We start from the raw sequence: 15373 nt of genomic DNA, 5'->3' as shown, positions 1-15373 counted from the left end.
TTATAGTATCTATGACGTCCTTCATCAGCGCAATGAATTCGGCACGGATATTAACCTACAAAGCTTTCTGAGAATAACACATGAAAGAGTCCCCAGGAGCTCACTCTATCAACTGGGAGCATTCCTGCTGAACCAGGGCAAGAAAGTGCCTAGGTTTAGCAATCATTACCACCTTTCCTGGTACCCTCTAAGAGAGAGCAATTGTCTTTCCCCAATCCGCGAGCTGTGCGTGTTGAGCCATTAGCTCAGAATTTCTCCCCTACATGTGAAGCTGCTAACGCAGTTTATACATCAGGCCAAAACTACAGTACACTTATATTGCGCGGAACCCCTATTGCGAGCGAGCGCCACCATTGGAAAAGCTGGCGCTGCCGTCGGCGTGACGCAGTATGAGAGATCAAGTGGACACAGCTGGTGCGTCGGCTGCTTCAGAAGCGCCGAAGCAACCTGAAAACGAATACTTAAAGTCCCACCTGCACTCCGGTTCTCATTAAGTGGGAGGCTTTCCCGCTTCTGGTGTCTACTTGACAACACTTGAAAGTATTATAAGAAGGAGTTGTTGCCCTTAATGGTGTCCAACATGGTAGACTACTGCTCGATGCCGCAGTGGCAGACGAACGCAATGAAGCCCGCTGTCAGCCTCCGCACGTACCCGAGGGACAAGAAGCTGCGTGAAGTCAGCATCGAGAAATTTATAACCGACAAGCAGCCATCGGCTGCAGCTTAGGTGCGGAGCAAGCGTTCCCGTGAAGATTTTTGCTACGGCGTCGGGACGACGATGTAGAGCAGCAGCAGAAAGCGCGTACTGAGACGCTCCCTCAAGCTCGCTGCCCAGATAACGTCATGAAGCTTTGATCTATATACTTGTTGACGCTAGGAACTTGAAAGTTCCGTGAAATAGAAAGGCAGCGGTGAGACGCATGTTAAAAAAGGCATGGCATATTCTCATGTTTGTGCTGGCACCCAACATTGAATGTATACAGCAATAAGAAAAATGAGCAGCGGGAAATCGCTCACTCAGAAGACCTATAAACATACAGTGCGATGGAACTTGAGAAATAATAATCATCATCATCATCATATGTACTTTATTTCTCGTCCGAGCGAGGGGAGACTGGGACTAAAGGCAGGCAGGCCTGACAGAGGTCCCAGACCCCACGGTTACAACAGCGGATAAAATCAGTACAGATGAATACACATATAACGTACATATATATTTTACACAAGAGATCATAAATTCATGAACAAAAATGATTACAATATTTGTTCGTTAGAACCAGTAAGCCTCATAAAGATTAGCACAGTATGCGCTCTTTGTTAGATCATGCATGTCTACACACAGAGGCAATAAAATGAAAAATGTTAATAATTAGTGAAAGCAATGTCATCGGCGAGTAATAATGCATTAAGCTGTTTTTTATAGGTACTTTCTGAAGCACTGAAGTTTAACGATTCTCCTACCTTGTTTACTATTTCTGTCGACTGATATATGAAAGTTTGTTTACCATAATTTGTTCTTGTTTTCGGTAAGTGTCTGGTATTCCGGCGCAGTGCATAACGAGGTATTTCATCGTTGTCTATTTTGGTGAACAATTTTTGCTTGTGTATGGTCATCAGAAGTTTCTTATAATATATTCTGTCTGCTCGAAGAAGAGAGTAGCGTTGAAATAATGGAGCTGTTTCAAGGTCTACAAAACGGCCATGGTAATTGCAGTATATACGAAGGATTCGTTTCTGTAAGAGAATTAATTTGTTGTAGATTGTTTTTGAAGTAGTACCCAAAACCAGGACCCCGTAGCAAAGTTTAGAGTAAATGAGAGTATTGTATAACTGTTGTTTGAGCCAAAGCGGAATCAGCTGGCTTATCCTGTTAATGATACCGACAGATTAAGAAAGGTCATTGCATAGCATCCTTATATGCGAACTCCAAAATAAATGTTCGTTTCAATATAATAATATTGAAACGTGCGACAACTTAGAAGAAACGAAAAACAGAATACTGAACCTTCGCTACGACACGTCAGAAGTCGCCGTAGGCGTTGAAGTTCCCAGTGTAATGAAATTATTTTTCAACAGCTCTGGTAGCATCCACGCAACAATCGTTGCTTGCGTACTGCCAAATGTCCATATGCTGCAGCCTGAAGCTCACGTAAGGGTACAAAAACGCGCTCGCAGCGAAAGCAAAACATTGTGCACGGACATGCATGCAGGCGCGCAGTCGGTCTCTCAGAACGCCTGCAATCACAGCCCACAATAAGAACACATTTTACACCATTCGCTCACAGTGAGTGCCTACTTTTCACGCAAGAAACCGGTTCCGGCGACGGCGCGCAGTGGGCGTTCGCTGAACGTATTCGGTAAAGAGATCGCGTCTGGAACCCATTCTGTGCTTTCTGCTTGCCCAAAATAATTTTTTTTCACAGTAAAGATTTTCTCTCCTTTCGAGGGTACTTGGAGAGATGTCCAGGAGGGCTCCCACGTGGTATTTTAATTGAGCGCCGAGAGTCAAACCTATGAGGAGCGCATCGCGTTATCAATCATACTACGCAAGCGAGGCGCTTCCGACAGATGGCGACTGCGTAAGTCTTCCAGCCAATACTCGCCAGAACATCAACAAACTAGATTACATTGAAAGCAGAGCTGTCTTGACCGTTTATTTTAAATTTAGAGCAACCGATCCTCCTAAAAAACTTCTAAAAGCATTAAAACAGTTGAAGGCCAAACAAAAAGGTGCCGCCATGAGCCCTTTCCTATTCTTTGTTGTGTCATCTTCCTAACACAAGTTAGCCCTTGAACTTTCTGCAATTCGATAGTTTTTTCTCTGTCCACACACGACAACGCAAGGGCCCAGTCCCTAACACCTTACCTTGCATTTACCTCTAAATGTTCCTTCTTCGCTTTCCGCATACAACAGTTGAGTGGAACTGCCTCAGAGAAACTTATTCAACACTCATGCAGTAGCCGCTTCTTTACGTTCCCCGAGTATTTATTTAATGTTCCTGAATCTTGAATATCTTGAATGCCATTTGCACCTTACTATTGTCTTGATAATTGTATTTTCACCCTATCTTGTCACTTCATTCATTGCATTCACCTCTGTAATATATTTACTGTGTTTCCTTCCTGTATGTTTTGCATTTTCGTTGCTATCACGTGTCTGTCAGTACATTTCATTCTTAATCGTAATATTTATGCCATGGCGTGACTGTCCCGATTGAACCCTGTTACGGTAAGGAGTGTGTATGAAATGAATGAATAAATTGTCACGTGGTTTATTGGAGCCGTCGAGCAGAATCCAGAAACGCAGCAGCACCAACGAGAGTTCAGCTGTACGGGTGGCGTCGAAACTTCTTAGTGCACCGTTCTTCTCCTTTATAATATAAGTCTAAATAGATAAGTAACGCAATGACATTACCACAAAGGATGTTTCACCGTCTTACAATGCGGGGAAATGGTTGAACCGATACTTTCTATCCAGCATATAAAATCTAGACAACGGAGGCCGGCTTTCGAGGCCAAAATTTAAAGCGGTATTCTTCTCAAGCAACTATTACGGTTAAACTCCGCGACTCAGCAGCCGTCGTTATGCGTAACGCGCACAATCAAAACAATTAAATTTGTAATGTGTTTCTGCCACAAAACATAAAGACATGAATAACGGAATGAACGACAAGAGCAAGAACTCTTAGCTGCTTTTTTTTACCGCTTACTATATCAAATGCTACAAACTCGCCCAGATTTCAGTTATACAGCTGCACAAAAAAAGTTTTTGCCATGAAAACTTCTAAAAGCGACCTCCACACCGCTACAGCCTTTTCGGAGTTACATCTTTTTTTCATGTTACGAAATAGAGAGAAAGAGAAGGGAAGAAGGAAAGGCAGGGAGGTTAACCAGACTGAGTGCAGTTAGCTACCCTACATGTGGGGAGGAGAATCGGGAGTAAAATAACATGTTATGAATAATTTGATCAACCAATGAGCTACAGTTCAGCGACCCAACAAATAAAGAGGCATTTTAGAAAACTGATGTCACCGTACCTACAATAAGTACTTAAGTAGGACTTCTTGGCGGCCTACTCATATAATGATACATTGGAATTTTACTAGAGCAATAGCCAGGTGGGTCCAAGGAGCGTCAGAACGACACCCTAAAGGAAATTGCACAACATAACAGAAACAAACGTAGTCTTAAATGTCGTCCGCTTATTTGGCGTGTCTTTTAGAATAGGGCCACTTTTTGTTGCATCTTTGAAGAAATGGCAGAAAAAAACAACTCGTAAGTGTGGACTAAAGCACAAGCAGCACTAGAAAATTGCACCTGTCCTGTCACCAAGTTTCATGTGCCGCATTCTTTTCAGCAATTGGCCACAAGATGAATCACTCCACCTTTGTAATGAAGAGGTTCTTGCAGAGGTTAAACCTAAGAGAAACCAACTGTATCGAAATGACATCTGAAGTTTTGTAAAGGGCCTTAAATGCCCTAAAAGCAACCCGCTGGTCACTCTGCACGGATTACTAAAAAAACTGGGCCGATGAAAGACGGCATAAAGTGCGCCGATTGTTTTCGTTTGAATATTACCCTGCGTATTCTTCCATCTTTAATGCCTCTTTTTTTTTGGAGGAGGAGGGTCCCGGTTTTACCGCAAATTTCGTTGCCAACGAGCTCCCTTAGGAGCCTTGAGAACTTGGAAAGTCACTTAACGCAGTCCACCTTGAAAGACCAACGAGAAAACAAGAAGCAGGCGTCGTTTTACGCCGACCGAGCCATCATCGCGTACAGTCCTAGCGTTGCGAATGAGAAAGTGAGTCAAATATCAGCAAGCGACGAACACAAGTAAAAAGCGGTAGGGGAAGAAAAACGTCGTAGAATGGCTCAACGAACGAGGTCGATGCAGATGCGTCAACCGGCTGTTGGTGCTGCCTCGGTTCCATTCGATCGTTCATGGTAAAGGGTGTGCGAGTGGGAGGGGTGGCGAGGCCAGGGACGAGCGACGACGAGCCGCTTCAATGGAGGCCGGGGGTCGTTTTCTGGCGCCACATGAAGGAGTGGTCTTTTCTCGAGCCCGGACCCTGTTCAGACGCGGCATATCCGCGGCGTGAAAAGGGAGCCCGGAGGCGGTATAAATCAAGATGGCGCGGCGCCGAGTGGTGGCCATCTCGTTTCCATATTAAGAGCACTCTGGCCGACCCCTGCCGCCGCCCGGGTCGCCACCCCAACGACCACCCCGCTCATTTCTCGGCCCCCGGCAGTGTTCGCCGCTACTGCGCGGGTCGCATTCAGCGAGGATATTGTTGCGCGAAGGCGGGATGTACGAGGCGCCGAGTTGGGATGGCTCTGTTCGCAAGTGGGATCCCATTGGCGCAAAGTGGGGAACTTCGCAATGACCCCCGTCAGGAGAGGGTGGGAAGGAAGTGCGCTTCTTGGCATGCACACTGCGGAAAGTCCAACAACGCTGGTGTTCTGAAATGTGTTTGTCATTCACTCAAATTTGTCTGCTGGACAACTGAACGTACGCGCGTACATAAATACATACATACACACACACATACATACATACATACATACATACATACATACATACATACATACATACATACATACATACATACATACATACATACATACATACATACATACATACATACATACATACATACATACATACATACATACATACATACATACATACATACATACCCCCGCAGGGGCGCCTGCGTAAGCAGGCGTTTGTTGTGTTGCGACACCACGTACCCGAGCACACGAGGGGCGGACCCTCCCGCGTGTAGCCGTGCGCGGCTTAACCGTGTCCGGGGAAACGGGGATCCTGGGGGTTTAGCCGATGCTGGGTGTTTGGACCTTTAAGGCTCCCCCGGCTGAGGCAACACACCTCTTCGGCCTCGGCTTCACATAAACGGCACCTCCAGACTGACCCACCTGGAGGAAATCGGCAGTCGCCTTTTCCTGTCTCTCTCTTCCTACAACCTTCGTCTTTCCCTTACTTTCCACCTTTCCTGTCTCCTCTCTTCTATTTACTTCCTTCTTCTTGGCGGCAAGGGTTAACCCTGTGTGGCTATCCAACCTTGGGTACACCATATTTGGTTATAGTGGCGGCGTACGAGTGGCGTCGTGCAGACTTGTATGCAAGCTCTGCCGCGTCCCCTCGTTGGGCTCCATGGTGGGCGGTCGGCGCTGTTGCCGAATTTTCATATATTTTCATAGAAACTGCTTTCCCCAAACTTCCAGATCGCCCTGAGAAACGAGGGCGCACCGAAGATGTCATTAAGTTTTTTGGCAATCGTACACAGAACTTTCCCCGATTTCATTTCCCCTGAGAAGACGACAAGAATGATCTCACCTTTCGTTGTCTCGAAATCTCTGACGGAAGTTTTCGGTCCCGGATACAAAGCATCGAAAATGGCTAGCCGTGATCTTCTCCTAGAGCTCCGCGATACCAAACAATATGAAAAACTGTCCAAACTTCTATCTTTTGGAGGTGTTCCAGTCACAGTGACCCCACACCGTACCATGAATACTACCCGTGGCGTTGTATCGGATGCTGATCTGCTAGAATTGTCTGAAGCTGAACTTCTAGAGGGATGGAATGATCAGAACGTGATCAATGTTAATATCATTAAAATAAGACGTGACGGAAAAGAAATCAATACCATGCACTTAATACTTACATTTGGCTCAAGCAACCTACCCGAGACTATCGAGACAGGGTATGTGAAAATCCGAGTGAGACTGTACATGCCAAATCCCCTACGATGCTTTATGTGCCAGCGATTCAGCCACAGCTCAGAGAACTTCCGAGGCCGCCAGACCTGTGCTATATACAGTGCCTACGAACACCTATCTGAAACATGTCAAAACTCTATCCACTGTGTGAACTGGGATGGGGAGCACGCTGCGTACTCGCGGTCCTGCCCATCGCGGAAGAAAGAAAAGGAAATTGTGGCAATTAAAGTAAAGCAAAATATAAGTTTCAAGGAGGCACGCAAGCAGGTATCCCACCTGCCCAAGAACTCTTTTGCCGATGTGACGCGTCAGTGGGCAGCGACACAAAGGCTTCCGGCGGCTGTTCGATCCGCAGGCAGTGAGTCGGCAGTTACGACATCTTCCCCCGAGGCGGTCGCAGCTCAAGCTGCTCCGCAAACCCAGCAGAAGGAACCATCTAACCTGAAGGTGGGCGCTGTCAAGGCTGCCCCAACCTCCCCGGCGCCTTCCAGCGCTGGCAACAGCCGGCGCAGCCAAATCTCTCATGGAGCCCCATCGACCTCCGGGCTGGTGGGCGCAGGGATCTTGCCCTCCAAGGCGGGACTCTCTCTCGTAACCTCTCGCTCGCAAGAGGACGTGTCCGGAGCCTCACTAGAGGCAATGGACACTACACCTGTCCTGAAGGCGCACCAAACGCCTAAGGAGCGGCGAGGCTCCCTCGAACGCTGCAGAAAGCGCAAAATCCCGATTACAGGGCCACAAAAGAGCTCTGCAATCTAAGGCATAACTTCCATTTCCGTACACACAGCACCAAATTAACTTCGTTATGGACATGTTAATTATGCAGTGGAACGTCAGAGGTCTCCGCAGAAACCTTGATGATGTTCAAGAACTTCTCTACGAACTCACTCCAAAACTGCTGTGTGTACAGGAAACCCATCTTAAATCTAAACAAACTAACTTTCTTCGTCATTAAGTTATTTTTCGTAAATATCGTGATGATGCCATCGCATCATCTGGTGGTGTAGCCCTTATACTCGACAAATGTATAGCGTGTCAACATGTACAACTACAAACACCCCTACAGGCAGTGGCCAGTCGAACCATACTTCGAAACAAAGTTATTACCGTCTTCTCTCTGCATATACCCCCGCATTATCAGCTCCATAAACATGAATTCCATACATTAGTAGATCAATTACCCCAGCCTTATATGGTTCTAGGAGACTTAAATGCACACAGCAACCTATGGGGCGACTCTCATTGCGATGTGCGAGGTCGACTGATTGAACAGTTTCTCTTTTCATCTGGTGCATGCCTTTTGAATGGTAAGGCACCTACATATTACAATACTGCACATAAAACCTATTCCTCTATAGACCTCAGTATTGCATCTCCCACCATTTTACCTGATCTTAAATGGAATGTTATTAGAAATCCGAACGGGAGCGACCACTTCCCCATAGTTCTGTCTAAACCGAAGATGAATGAATGTCCCCCACAGTTTCCCCGGTGGAAAACTGATTAAGCCGACTGGGAACAGTTCTAAAAAATTACTCTGATATCGTGGACTGCCATCTCTGCACAAAGCCTGAAAGCTGTGGTTGAATACTACACCTTTTTTTCTGATTGATGGCGCAACCAAATGTATCCCAGAAACAAAGGGATCATCTAACATGCGCCATGTTCCGCGGTGGAACGAGGAGTGTCGTAACACGCGTAAAAAGCAGAACAAAGCATGGGGGTTGCTCCGCGATTCTCCGACTGCAGAAGACCTTGTTAATTTCAAGCATGTCAAATCTCAGGGAAGGAGAACGCGCCGGCAAGCTAGAGGAGAGAGTTGGCAAAATTATATATCAGGAATTAACTCTTACACGGATGAGACAAAGGTCTGGAATAGAGTGCACAGAATAAAAGGTCGACAACCTTACTCACTACCCTTAGTAAATACACAGGGAGATAGTACGGAAGACCAGGCGAACAATCTAGGCGCACATTTTGAACGCATATCCAGTTCATCGCACAATTCGGACACATTTCAAGGACATAAAACACGAATAGAACGGCAGCCATTAGTACGAAAAACTGCAAAATGTGAGGCATATAATAGACCATTTGGCATTGCAGAGCTTCAAGCAGCACTAAACGGCTGCAACAAATCTGCCCCAGGCTCTGACCGCATAATATATGAAATGTTAAGCACTTGCCTTCTGAAACACAAAAAAAACCCTTCTTTTTCTTTACAATGGTATATGGTCTTCCGGCCAGATTCCCTCTGTCTGGAAAGAGGCCATTATAATTCCCATTTTGAAACAGGGTAAGGACCCTTCCTTGGCAAACAGTTATAGACCGATAGCGTTGACAAGCTGCCTATGCAAACTCTTTGAAAAGATGGTGAATAAACGCCTGCTCCACTATCTTGAAAGCAACAAAATATTAGACCCATACCAATGCGGTTTCAGGGAAGGTAGGTCGACGACAGACCAGCTTGACCGCATGGAAATGTACATCCGTGAAGCCTTTATCCACAAACAGCTTGCCATATCTGTATTCCTTTATATGGAAAAGGCGTATGACACTACGTGGCGCTTTGGGATCCTCCGGGATCTTTCTGGAATGGGTATACGTGGCAACCTACTGACCATTATTGAAAGCTACCTGTCTGACAGAACGTTTCGTGTTAGAGTTGGCAATGTGCAGTCACGATCATTAGTACAGGAGACAGGTGTACCGCAGGGTGGAGTGCTGAGCTGTACATTCTTTATTGTTAAAATGAACTCCTTACATACCATCATACCTCGCACACTCTTTTACTCGGTTGATGTGGACGATGTACAGATAGCTTTTAGATCGTGCAATCTTAGTATCTGCGAGAGACAGCTAAAGCTTGGCCTAAACAAACTCTCAAAGTGGTCAGAAGAAAATAGTTTTAAATTTAACCCTCAAAAAAGCACAAAAAACACAAGAGAAGCATATCACCAGGACCCACTATTCACCCTAATGGAGAACGACTGTCCGTCAGCCTTTTGGCGAATTTTATTCCACATTTGAAATATCTCAAAGCGAAGTGCCTGAAGCCAATGAACCTGCTGAAGCTACTTTCTAGAAAAAACTGGGGCAGTGACAGGAGGTGTTTGCTTAGCCTATATAGGAGTCTTGTACGATCACGCCTCGACTATGGAGCCGTGGTGTACCGATCCGCATCGGATAGTGCTCTCAGAATTCTCGACCCAGCACACAATCTAGGCATACGGCTGGCAACAGGTGCATTTAGGACAACTCCTGTGGAAAGTCTGTATGTGGAGGCGAACGAATGGTCGTTACATCTGCGCAGAACGTATCTAAGCTTCTCCTACTTTTCAAAATGTAAATCTAATAACGAACATTCGTGCTACTCAACTGTACTTGACTTGTCTTCTGCAAGACTTCACCATAACGGCCCATCTGTTCGAGCTCCTCTGTCTGTGCGCTTAGAACAACTGGCTCATGAAACTGGTATTCAACATCGAGAAACAGACGTAATGACTCCCACTAACATTGCACCACTTTGGGAATGGCAGAATATCCAGTGTGATATGTCTTTCGTCGCAATAACAAAACATGCGCCTGAGGTACACATACATTCACACTTCCTCGAACTCCAGGCGAAGTACTCCTGCGCGGAGTTTTATACAGACGCTTCAAAGTCTACTTATGGTTTAGCTTATGCAGCTCTCGGACAGTCATTCACAACGTCCGGTGCATTAAATCCAAACACCAGCATTTTCACAGCGGAGGCATACGCGATCCTCTCTGCTGTGGAACATATTAAACAAACAGGTGTAATAAAGGCTGTCATATTCACCGATTCATTAAGCGTTGTTAGTGGCATATCAAGTCTGTGAAAACACAAAAACCCTATCCTTAATGAAGTCTACAACCTTCTATGCTCAGCATACATGTCGAACCAAATAATTGTTCTTTGTTGGGTGCCTGGCCATAGAGGCATAGAGGGCAACGCAGCTGCTGACGAAAGGGCTACATCTGTAGCTTTTTGTGATGCAAACTTCAATATACCTGTACCTGTACCTGTACCTGAAAGGGGTGTACACAGACCTTAAGCATTTTTTACAATATAAACTACGGAAATATTGGCAAAAGCAATGGGACACTCAGGTATCCAACAAACTGCACCTAATCAAACCAAATATAGGGAACTGGATTTCTGAGAAAACAACAAGACACCAGGAAGTACTGCTCTGTAGATTAAAAATTGGGCATACCCATAGCAGTCACTCGTATATTCTAACTGGAACTAACCCTCCAACATGCACTAGGTGTGGCAGTAGACTTACAGTCCTTCATGTTCTCGTTCGTCCCATTCTTACACCGTCATAATGTACCTTTGCACCCAGTCTTCTTTTTAGGCAGTGACCCTCTATTTAATTTTAAATTAGTACTCAAGTTCTTCGAAGAAACAAATACAATAGACATTATTTGTCCAGCCTGTTTGTACCACAGCCTCTGCTTAGAGCTGTAGCTGCAATGAAATCCCATGCCTCGCAGCCCTTGCGCTGAAGGGCTCCGCAGAGGCACTGGTGCTGCTATAAATTAACACGTTTTAGTATCTACTCATTCACAACGTACTTTTACAACCATAGAACTCACTTTTCATTAGCATTATATTAATGGATACCGATTTTACACCATTTATAGCGAATATTTTAGGCAATATACAGCCACTCGATTTACGCCATATTCAACAATACTCATTGCCATTCATCATCAAATGTCATGGCGCTCTTTGGCCATTTCTGGCCCTTGCGCGAAGAAACAATATCCATCAACATACATACATACATACATACATACATACATACATACATACATACATACATACATACATACATACATACATACATACATACATACATACATACATACATACATACATACATACATACATACATACATACATACATACATACATACATACATACATACATACATACATACATACATACATACACATACATACATACATACATACATACATACATACATACATACATACAGAACCATTGCCACATACAAAAGTAATAGAGCTGCAGCACATTTAAAGCTGATCCAACTGAAGCATTCGCTCATCGGCGAAAAAAAGCGATAATTAGCATAATTAGCATCAGCGCATGACATATTCGCACCCAAAAAATATTGTCACATAACCCTCATGTGTACCGCACCAAACGATGCTGAAACCTGGGGCGGCTTGCACGAACAATTGTTACGAAAAATTGTAGCGATTTTACTAACGCGTTCATAAACGTTGCCTGGAGGTCTCCAAGCTCATCCTAGGATAGAGACCGGGAATCCTCGCGTTCACGCCAATGTCCGGAAATCGGCGGCCGCTTCGTAAACGAGCGGTGCGACAGCTTGATGCGAATTACGCCTTACTCACTCAATTGGCTAGACGACTGGCCTGTCCACACCCAAATTTCCTAGTGGACACGTTCAATTACTGCGGTCGAGTGTATTAGTTCCCTGTATGGGCGGCCGCTTCCTGCAGCGCCAAGAAAAACGTGTGGAATGTGTTGTAGCGGAACTGTGGCGCCGTCTGCTACCCTGAAGATGTAACCATAGACTAGGGCTGAACTAAGGTATGCCCGATGCTTCACGGCTATAGCGACAGACGGTGATGTGGTTCCGTTTCTGTATTTTGAACACTTTCTGCTAGGCAACGAAAGGCAGCATGTATTGCCATTCAGACTGAACGAGACAAGCATTGAGGCACCACCCAAATGAGGCATTAAAAGACAGGCACCATATATATATATATATATATATATATATATATATATATATATATATATATATATATATATATATATATATATATATATATATATATATATATATATTATGTCCATAACAGGACGAAGGATTCTCCCTGCGACCTCCAATTACCACTGTCCTGAACCCGCCTATTCCAGCTAGCGCCTGCGAGTTTCTCATTTTCATCACCCACCCTAGTTTTCTGTTCTGCCGTCCTCCAAAGCACTTCCCTTCTCATGCCACCCATTCTGTAACCCTAATGGTCCACCGGTTATCTAACCTACGCATTACATGATCTTCCCAGCTCCATTTCTTTCTCTAAATATTAATGATAATATCAACTATCGCCGTTTGCTCTCTGATCCACACCGCTCTCTTCCTGTCTCTTAACATTGCGCCTAACATTCTTCGTTCCATAGCTCTTTGCGTGGTCCCTAATTTGTTTTCGAGCTTCTTTGTTAGTCTCGAAGTTTCTGCTACATGTGTTAGTACCGGTAGAACGCGTGGATTATACACCTTTCTTTTCAATGATAATGGTAAGCTTCCAGTCAGGATCTGACAATTTCTGTCGAATGCGCTCCAACCCATTGCCATTCTTCTATAAATCTCGTTGTCATGATCACGGTCCCCTGTGAGTTCTTGACCTAGGTAAACATACTGCTGGACAGACTCTATAGGCTTACAGGCGATCGTGAACTCTAGTTCCCTTGCCAGGTTATTGATCAATATTTTTGTCTTCTGCCTATTGATCTTCAACCCCGCTTTTACACTCACTCCGTTAAGGTCCCCAATCATTTCTTGTAACTCGTCCCCAGTGTTGCTTAACCGGACGATGAGCAAAACGTGAACAAGGTGAATGCAGGAGCCAACGTTTCGACAAGTGGACTTGTCTTCTTCAAGGCGACATATGCTTTTCTTGCCACAGTATATATAGGTGGGGTTCTTCTAAAGGGGAGAGGGTGTAATGCGGGAGGACGCGGAAACGAGGGAAAATGTGTTAGCGTGTCGAATTTTGAGTAAATAAACGCTGTGTACAAGGTCAAAGCCACCCCCCCCCAATCCTCCCCCCCACCCCGGTCTGTCAACACACGCGCGTTAGCCGGCGTGTCAAGGGCGTCTGACACGCCGGCTGACAACGAAAAAAAAAAGGAAAGGAAAGGGGAGAAAAAAAATAGGGAGGGGGGGGGGGGTATACGTCAAGAAATTAAACTAAGTGTCGTTGCCTATAGCTTGAAGTTTAGCATAGCGAATAGATTCTAAAGCTCCCTTTGAAACGTTTATGCATATTGGTTGCAATGTCTTGAACTTATGGATAAGGTATGATTCTCTGTATTTTCTTTCTCGTTCAGAACGGAAATTTGACTGTAAGATGTAGAGTTTAAGTTCATCAAAGTTATGACCTGGTTGGTTGAAATGCTCGGCGAAGGATTTGGGAAGCTTTTTAGCTGTGTCCGCGCGATGTCCGTTTAATCTGAAGTTCATTGATTGTCCTGTTTCACCGATATATTGTTTCTTACAGAAGGCGCATTCAAGCATATAAATCACATCCGAACTTGTGCAAGTGAAGCTAGATTTGACTTCGTGTATATAACTACTTGCGGTGCTTTTAATTTTAATGTCACTTTGAAGGTGCTTGCAGGTTTTGCACCTAGGGCGACAACATGCTTTTATAACCGGACGAAGTCATATGCAGATCGAAGGTTGCTGAAATATTCGCCGTTGATCCTTACTCCTAAGCCTTCCCAGCTTAATACGTAGAATACTTCTTCCAAGCACGCACTGAATAACAATGGAGAGATTGCGTCTCCCTGTCTGACCATTTTCTTTACAGAAAACGTTGTTTTATGAATTAAAGCACAAAAGGAACTGGAATGCCAATACATTTCCCCGCATAGTAAGGGAATTAATATCTCAAAAGGGGTGTCATCCTGAGAATCCGTTCCAGGTGGATCCGCCTTGTGAACTCCACGGCTAGAATTTGTAAATTGCAATATGGGCCATGAAGTAATTAGTTAAAAACTTAATTGGCAAATGTTTGTTAATTAGTCGATTCTGTTTTTCAATTTTTTGTTCAACTAGTGTCCGCCGCTTCGAGTAGACCACCTCGTGAACAAGGTTGGTGCTGTCTGCCACAGGCAACCCTTAATATTTTTTTAATTGTTCGCTGAAAAACCCCGTATACCTCCTATTCAGCTTTATTGCTACTACTGCTACCCTCTCATAGTTGTTGTAGAATTAGCCAATGTTGCTCGCTAGGTCCGTATGGATTAGGAATCCTACTCCGAACTGCTTCTTATCCAGTTGTACTCTATAGCAGAGGGCATGGCCATGTGTCAGCACTGTATAAGACTCGCCAGTTCTAACTAAGGCAAATGATATACCAAACAATGCGTGATATATATATATATATATATATATATATATATGTATATATGACCGCTAACTAGGAAGGACGGACTCCAACAATAAAAGTTATATATACCAGGCGCACATTTCAGCAGCATAGCGTGTGATCTTTGGTATGCCACCTTTATTGCACAGAAAAGAATAGAGAGGAATGCCGAGTATACAAAAATTTATTTCTTGCAGTATGTGCGGTTCAAAAGCGCGTGCACATTTTTTTTTTTTTTTTTACACAAGCACTGCAAACATAAAGGTAAAGGGTCTGGGTCGTAAGAAATTGTTCTTCGTTTACGACACCCAAGATTTACACAATAGACTCCCTAGGTGTATTTAGATGCGCTATGCTTACACAAATGTGGCAGTTTCAGCAAGGCCAGTTCTCTAGACTGAGCGGCACCGTATCATTGCTTAGCACATCACGGTGAGCGGTAGTGATAATTTA

Source organism: Dermacentor variabilis, chromosome 10 (genome assembly GCF_050947875.1).
Source record: "Dermacentor variabilis isolate Ectoservices chromosome 10, ASM5094787v1, whole genome shotgun sequence".
In the NCBI taxonomy this organism is placed as follows: Eukaryota; Metazoa; Arthropoda; class Arachnida; order Ixodida; family Ixodidae; genus Dermacentor; species Dermacentor variabilis.
This window is presented reverse-complemented; position numbering follows the sequence as displayed.